Source organism: Rutidosis leptorrhynchoides, chromosome 6 (genome assembly GCF_046630445.1).
Source record: "Rutidosis leptorrhynchoides isolate AG116_Rl617_1_P2 chromosome 6, CSIRO_AGI_Rlap_v1, whole genome shotgun sequence".
NCBI lineage: Eukaryota > Viridiplantae > Streptophyta > Magnoliopsida > Asterales > Asteraceae > Rutidosis > Rutidosis leptorrhynchoides.
Genome location: NC_092338.1, coordinates 295,263,121 through 295,272,331, shown reverse-complemented (window position 1 = coordinate 295,272,331; position 9,211 = coordinate 295,263,121).

Genomic DNA, 9,211 nt, shown 5'->3' with positions numbered 1-9,211 from the left:
TGAAAACTAATGAATTAAATGTAGTTTTGATGATTATCCGAACTTAAGTCTTTGGCCCAAAAATGTTTACGTCCGAAGCCGTTGCTAAAAAGTGAGGTATGAAGGATAGAGCATGAGGATGAGAAGTTAATCGCTTCTTGACTTTGCCGAATGCCACACAGGTTATGGCTAATATTAAAGTCAGAATACTAATGATGTTAATATCGCTAGATGAGAATTTCCTTGGAATAGGTCAGGACTTTGAGTTATGTAAGATAGAGCATCGCTCCGACAGATGTGAAGAATAAGATCCCTGGGGTAACGCAGTAATTTTGAATGGTTTAAGTGTTTGTGGATGCCCGAAGGCTCTGCATGACGTGGTAGTAACTTCATCACATACACACACATGAATCTCTTAGTTTCGATAGTTGTATGTCTTCATGATGACTTGGATACGAATAAGCAACGAAAAATGTTATATTAACAAGCAACGAAAATTTTATAGAATTCATTTAAGGTGACGATGTAAGAAAAGAAATTAAGTTCTTAGCAAACTAGGGTTATGTACAACACGTACCATTCAAGGTAAAATATCCTTTGAATAAAAGATTTGATTTGTAAAAGTGAAAGTAAAATTTCATATGTATTTGTCAAAAAGAAGTAATTATTTACTTTATTTTATATAATGTATACGATTTCAAAAATTTGTACGAATGACAAATAAAATAAATTTATTTTTATTAAGTTTTGAGAGGATCGCACAGTAAAATAGTGTAAGTAAAATTTTGGGAAACAAAATTTTCATATTTCGGAGGTTACAAGTTGAAAAAAGATTGATGAGAATCGAGTAAAAGACTTTTGAAAATCTCGGGTGATATTTGAGCAAAAATGTTACGAGGTAATGAAAACTGTTGAATTTTAATGTGGTTGATGACTATTAGTAGGGCATAAGTCCTTCGACCAAAAATGCTTAAGTATAAAGTTGTTGCTTATAAGTGAGAAACGAAAGGGAGAGTATGAGGACGGGGATTAACTACCCATTGATTTTGGAAATTCCGAACTGGTATGACTAATATCGAAGTAAGAAGGGTGATGGTGTGATTATCATTGATTAAGAATTCTCTCGGAATAAGTTAGGATTCAGTGTCGCATAAGAATGAGTATCAAATACGATTCTTGGGTAGTATAGTATTTGAATTGCTGAAGTGACGGGATACAATTTCCTTTATGTATCATTGTCCATTGTATCGGTTTCTTTCATGGCTAGAAAGTGAGCAGATTTGGTGAGGCGATCAACGATAACCCCGATAGTGTCATAACTGCCGACTGTTTTCGGTAGTTTCAGAATGAAATCCATCGTCATCCCTTCCCATTTCCATTGTGGGATCTCGGGTTGTTGAAGTAATCCGGATGGCTTTTGGCTCACCATTCTCGCGAGGTATAAGAATAATCTTCTTACTATAAATAACTTTCACTTTTGTCCTTGAAAGTCAGTCCGTTCCAACTATTTCCTCAAAGCTTTCTAACTCGATGAGTATTAGGTTAATTTTAAGGTCCATTCCAACCAAATCTTATTATACTGCCGTGAAAATTTTTATCAACCTTCTCAAATAACATCTGCTTGTACGCAGGTAACTAATCCTTTCCAACTACTACTATAAAACTTCCAAGTTTTGTTGGCATGAGGTCATCTCCAAATGACCCACCTGTTAATTTTTAAGGTACTATCTTAAATTACTCCTCTATCTCTGCCAACTTACCATTAGCTTGTCCTATAGAATACTTAACTCTCATGATTGTTAATGGCTTATTAGTCATCACACTAGGATTCTAAGATATAAGGTTTCTATCACTCTAGTATTAAACAATTCCGAGATGATAAATCGTTGTGAAGAAACGTACCCTAACTAAAATTAGGATCCATGCGAGTCTCCATAGCTGAGATAACGATTGCTCTATCGTATGTGAGTCCAAAGTTTTTTTTTCCTATTTGAGAACTTTTTCCTTAAGTATCCAGGGTGTCTATATCTATAACAAATTTTCGGGTTATCAATTCTGCAGTCCATGCCCTTCTCGTACAGTATCTAGACTAAGTGGTTATTCCTGCCTTTATCAGACCATAATGCGTATACTCAAGTGGTTCCTACCAAAATTTCATTTGAATCGCTTCATATTCCTTATGTAGTAACATTGGGACTTCTGCATAATTCACTTCAATATAATTACGCTGGCCTGGCATCATTATATTGTACTAAATCGTATGTTCATTCCAATATCACTCCATATGGTCAATGTAACGTGATCACTTTCAGTTCTACTCAATTTCATCCAACGGTGCTTTATCTATGCTATCTCAAAACAAAATCTACATAATTAATCTCACGATTTCTCGGTGTGGGTGCGTAAGTTCCGTAGGTCATGCACCAATGCCTAAATGTCCTGAAATTTCTTCAAAATGTTCAGGTTCAGGTAACATCGTTAGGTTCCTTTCTAGAAATTCAATCTGGGTCTCACGTCGAGTTGTATGTGTAGCAAGTAGTAGTACGATATGTCTTGAGGCGACTCCCAAGTCTTTGGGTATGGTTGAGCATCAGTAGAAGGCACTCTGACCTTGTGAAAGGAGATGTCCTCCCGACTTCCCCAATGCCTAAGAGTGTTAGGGTACTAAATCCAGAAATGTCGTCAGATCGTCGAGCAGTGGTGAAGAACGAAAGAGATAAGTGACGGTCAGAAAAAGCCTACGAGATACGAGCCATCTTGCAGGAACTGAACAACCTTCGAATGTTCACACGTCGTACGTGGCTATTTAGAGTGAGCTCGGGGTGCGGTTACTCCGACAAATCCTCCAATATCTCTCCTTCGAGGATCGACTTTAGTGGGCGTGTAATCCGAGGGGTACTCCTCCTATATTGCGTGAAGAATCGTTTCGATCCCTGGAACGGTGGAACAGTAGTAACAGGTGGATTACAATACTTATCCTTAGGGTTAGACGTGTGGAAAATGGGTTCAGAAGAACATCTGAACTAGGAAAGGTAAGTTTTTCCAAGTCGATGCAGCGAATAGCAGGCATGAAGCAAGCACATAATCAGGCACTACAGTAACCTAGCTCGTTTACAGCAGTATATAGCATGACAATATTAACAGTACTAAACAGAAGTAACATGCAATCGAAAGCAGATAGTAGCATGAAGTTGCTAGAATAAGCAAAAGCATGCACCGAGTTTACATAGCAGTAAAAGGAAATGGTAGCATGCAGCAAGTTCATACGGTAGTAAAAGTAAGCAGTGGCATGCAGTAGTAGTAAGCAGTAACATGTAGTAATATAACACAGTAACATGCAGCAGGTTTCGCAGAAACAAGTAAACTAGCAAGTTGTAGATTAGTCCTATTAGTGAATGCTACTTGGGTCGGTCCTAGACTCACTAATGCAACCTAATTCCCTACAACCAATGCTCTGATACCAACTATGATGCCCCGTACAAAATCATCGTGTACGGTACATCAACAACAGGATAATTACAAGGTCAAACACTATATGCTGTTTGAAAACCAGTTTTGCATTCATGAACAGATAACGTTTTTTGAATAGGAAACATTAACATGAGTACATGATACTAAGGTCATTACAAAGCTATTGTTTTGAAAATAACATAAGTTAGGAATGCAAAGTAAAAGTTTCATGCTTGAGACATCTCTAAGTAATGCAGCGGAAGTCTAACACAGCAAGTCTGTAACAGCAAGTCTATACACCGAGACTAGAACAGCAAGGCTAACAGCAGAAGCAACAACGACTAAACACCTGAGAAATACATGCTTAAAAGGTCAACACGAATGTTGGTGAGCTATAGTTTGTTTGTATTCAGTAATGTAATGTAGGCCACGAGATTTCAGTGCTTCAAACAAGCGTTTCAAATCAGTAATTCAAATCAGTATGATAAAGTATATGTATAACCGTAGGCACTCGGTAACTAACTTAACGTTTATACCCCCTGAAAGTACACTTGGCAAGTGCGTATGTCTACGAAGTATTAAACACTCGTTAAATGCTAGCGCGACTAGCCCGAGTGGGGATGTCAAACCCTATGGATCCATATCTAAGATTCGCGTTCACGGTTCAAAAACCAATGATTAAACGTTACCGAGCTAAAGGGAATGTTTATGCCGTTGTATAACCCACACATATATAAGTTTAAGTACTCGTGCCTAGTATGTAAAACATAAAATCCGCATGTATTCTCAGTCTCCAAAATAAGTTAAAGTAAAAAGGTAATGCTATAACTCACAGTGATAAAAGCGGTAAAGTCGGTAATGAAAGTACGCAAGTAGTAAGTCGGTCCGAAAGGTCGTCAACCTAAATCAAGGGTTACTAGGTCAGTAGGTTGTTTTTATAAATTCTAATAGTGCATAAAATAAGTTTAAGTGTCATCATCATCATCATTCATCATCATAAAAGCTAAGTAAGTTCGACAAGAATAGAGATCGAAACAATAGGCTGACTTCGGTCAGCTGCTACGACCTCTACGTAAATCAAAAAGATGCATAGTCAGTGGCTATGGCTCCGTATGTGAGTCCCCTAAACGCTGACCAATTTTCAGAACCTAACTCGTCTTTGTTTGACCGTGGCGAAGGTTTAAGTGCGAGTAGGTCAGAAATTTCAGCACAACGTTAATAGGGTGTAGTGACTCTCGGAGGGCCATAAATCCTAAACCGTAACTCAGATTAAGACGAGGCCTAAACGGAAAATAATCTAATCGAACCGAACTAACTGAAAATAAACTTTCCAGTAGCCCAGGTGGTCTGATCAGATACGAAAATCAGTGGACAAGTGCTCTGGTGAGGTTCTTGGTGCTTGATGCTCATCACAGTTCTCATCCTTGATGCTTGTAGCTTCAAGTGTATAACTCGTTGATGGTTTAGCATTACTTTTGACCATGATTCTACCATCAATACACAATATGTTAAGACCAAGTGGTAACACAACTCATTTAAGAGTCTTAGATGGATGATGAACCAAGGTTACATCATATCCTTAGTCTTAACACAATTACAAGTCCTATTTACAAACAAAGTTACAAACTTTACATCAATCAAACAAGTATGAACATGATCCAAGTCAAAAGAGGTGATGGAACCCTAAGCTAGAGAGCTTGGATCCCTTTCACACAATTTATAAGGTCACAAAGCTAGAAAGCTTGAACCTTTAGTGTTCTTGAAGATCTTGAAGCATAAAGCTTGGATCTTTAAGATATATGAAGATAACAAACAAAAGTTTGAATCTTTATAACAAAATAACAAGATTAAAGTAAAAGAAAGATGAATCTACAAAGTTGGTGAAGATTCAAAGCTAGAAAGCATGAATCTTTCAAGAAAGATGAATCTACAAAGTTGGTGAAGATTCAAAGCTAGAAAGCTTGAATCTTCCATGTTCTTGAAAAATTCATGCTTGAATCAACAAGATATAAGCAAGATCAAAGCTAAAAGGAACTTTGATCTCCATAATATGATGATGATGGCCACGAAAATGAAAGGAAAAGAAGAAGAAAAAGAAGACTTACAAGCAATACTAGAAAGGGAAGAAAGAAAGAACAAGTGTGTGTGAAAACCAAATGAGCAAGTGATTTGAATGAGAGGTAAATGGCTAGTATTTATAAGCAAGGAATTTGACAAGGATTGATGACATGGACAAGGGCTAGTATTTATAAGCAAAGAATTTGACAAGGATTGATGACATGGACAAGGGCTAGTATTTATAAGCAAGGAATTTGACAAGGATTGATGACATGGACAAGGGCTAGTATTTATAAGCAAGGAATTTGACAAGGATTGATGACATGGACAAGGGCTAGTATTTATAAGCAAGGAATTTGACAAGGATTGATGACATGGACAAGGGCTAATTAATTGGGTCACTAGCTAGAGTAGGGTGGGCTTGAGCCCAACAAGGTAGAAAGTCCAACAAGACTAACTATTGTGCATAATTAAATTACTACGCGTAATTAAGCATCCAAAAACCCAGGTAATTATTATTATAAAATAATAATTAATATTTCGCAGTCATAATATTCCGATTATGACAAAAGTTAAACGTGCGCGCAAGTTCGCGGTTTATTCGAAACGTCAAATAACACTAACGGTTATAAAGGCTTCCAATGATCAAGTTATGTATCCTACGTACTCTAAGGCACGTTTTAACATATAAATGGAAGTAAACCACGTAAATCAAGTTTCCAGAGTATAAAGTAACACAGTACGTACAAATACGCAGTTTTGCAAAAACACAAGGCACAAAAGCAAGTCGAAAAAGCCGGGTCGTTACATTAAGCGCTTAAAATAATTTTTTCGTCGAATTTTAAAGAAAATAAAGAAAATTCTATGTCCTAAAAACTAGAGCATAGAAATGAGAAAGAAAAAACGTGTTGAAAAATAAGAATCGAAAAACAAACGTCGAAAAATAAAAAAATCGAAAAACAATAATAAGAAAGTAGAGCGTCGAAACTTAAAAGTCTAAAAAATAAATATTAAAACTTGCGTCTAAAGGTATTAAAGCTTAAAAGAAATTCTAAATCAAAAAAGCAATTACTTAAAAGGCGCTAAAATTTATTTAAAACTAAGGCGATAAGTGACGTCGTAAGATTCTAAAGCGCCTAAATCTTAATCTAAAGAAAAAGCACTTAAGGGAATTTACGGCAAAGCCTAAAAATCTAGAAGTATAAAAGTTTCTACGGCAAGATATTAAGTTTAAAATTAATTACGAACGATAAAAATACAAATTACGAATTAAACGATAAAAATAATACAATTTATAAAAAGAAACAAAAAATGATAAAATTATTTATTTTTATAAAAATATTATTTTTATATTATTATTTTATAAAAGTATTAATCTATATAATTAATAATAATAATAATAACACTTAATATTACTAAATATAAATTAAAACTAAACTTAAAAACTAATTAATTAATTAACACCCTAATTAGGTTAATAATAATAATAATTAATTAATTAAAAACCCTACGTGTAATTAATGTTCGAGGATAGTCCTGTCAGCTAAACTCATGCGACCGCATGAGATTTAGTCATCAGGGTCATGCGATCGTATGGTTCAAGATTCCAGAAATCCTTCCGGGATTTTAACAGGCTCGGCCCAATTTATATTTTATTTATTATTTGATTTTTTCCAATTTTCAAAATATTACAAAATATTTATATAATTTAAAATAAACTTATATTTTAAATCTAAAAATAAAAGCACTTGTTAATATTATATATTAAATCTTAAATATATATATATATATATATATATATATATATATATATATATATATATATATATTTTTAACACTTATTATAAATACAAAATATTATACGAAATAAGAAATAATATATTTTTACAAAAATATAGTTTTACTAAAATATAGCGTAAAAATATAGCGTTTCGCTGGTTCCCCGGCAGCGAAGCCAAAATACTTGATGTGTACGAGTTGTAGTACGAAATACATTATATTTTATTACGAAATATTACACAAGTTTTATTAATTTACGGATGGGATATACCTAAACCTTGCTACAACACTTATAGGCAGTGTACCTAATCGTAGAGTAGTGTAGTTTTTAGTAAGTCCTGTTGGTTCCACAGGGAGACGGCTTATTGCGTACACTATATTTTTAAACAATTATATTTGTATAAATATATAAATATATATATTAATTAGTAATAAAGTAGTATTATTATTATTATAAAAGGGGGGTTTTACCGTTTAATGATCGATTTATCGATTTTATATTTTAAGCGTAAAGATAAATGACGATAAAATAAATGACAGAATTTAAATTGAGATAAATTAAATTGCAGTAATTAAAATGACAGTAAATAAAGGTATGATGAAATATGAAATAAAAGTATTATGCTTATTTAAACTTCCGTAATCATGATGTTTGACGTTTTGATTTTAATTAATTGTTACCCGGGTTAATTGTCCTTTGTCCTGGCTTATTTGATACCTATCTGGGTTTTGCCCATAATAGTCCATCGGTCATAATTATAATATGCTCGTCAAATTAACCTTATTCCCGAAGTCAAATATTCCAACTAATTAGGGATTCGAACTGTAACAAGGTTTTAATACTTTGTTAATAATTACACCAGGTTATCAACTGCGTGTAATCCAAGATTTTAATACTTTGTTAACAATTACACTAATTATCCTTGTATATAATCCACCCCTGTTTTAATTAGTCCATGATACATTAATTTAATCACTTGGCCATAATGAATAATCAATTACCCAATCTAATTGATTAATTAAATGATTGTAAACGATGTCGTATAAACGTCACTAAATAGGACATTCGTAATCAATTTAATAATTATTAGATTAACTAATTTGAAGATAGGTTCGACAGGTTCCAACGAGTTGTCATTCGATTAGACAATACCCCCCATCTATTAATAGTCATTAGTCCAATGTCCACAAGTGTCAGTCTTTTGTCCAAACCCAAATTATGGTACAAAATCCAATAACCCCATCTTAATATTTAGTCTAACATCACGATTACTTCGGTTTAAATAAGCATAATAATAACTTAGTTATGATACATTAATTTAAAAAGCAAGAACATAGCTTATAGTGATTATTTATCGCGTAGCGTTACACGGACATAGTTCCGTCTTACAAAACCTTAAAACATTTCTTACATTAACCCAATTATAATTAAACTTAATTTAAACTTTAAATTATAAATATAAATATATATAATTCTTTACAGAGGAAGAAAGAAAATTGAGGTGTGTAGAGCTCGTCTGAATTCGTGGCTATTTATAGCACTTGGCCAACTTTTTTACTTCATGCGATCGCATGATAATTCTCCTTCCTGGCCATGCGATCGCATGGCCAGCTGTACCAGCTCACATTGTCGATTAAAAACGTGGGCGGCTTGATTTATTTATCATATAATATAATATATATAATTTTATATAATTATATATATATATATTATATTATATTCTTGTGAAATGTTGACTTGTAATTTTAGGTCCGTTGTCTCGCGCGTTGATGCTCGGTTCATGTCTCAGTTCCAGATTTTCGAACGTCCTTTCGTATGCGTAGATATCTTGTACTTTGTGTTTCGCAACTTGTAATTTGCACAAAAAATTATTTTCCTTAACTCCCAAAATCCGCGCAAGTCTTTAACTCACTTTTAGTGGCACTTTTGAGTGTACTATGGCTT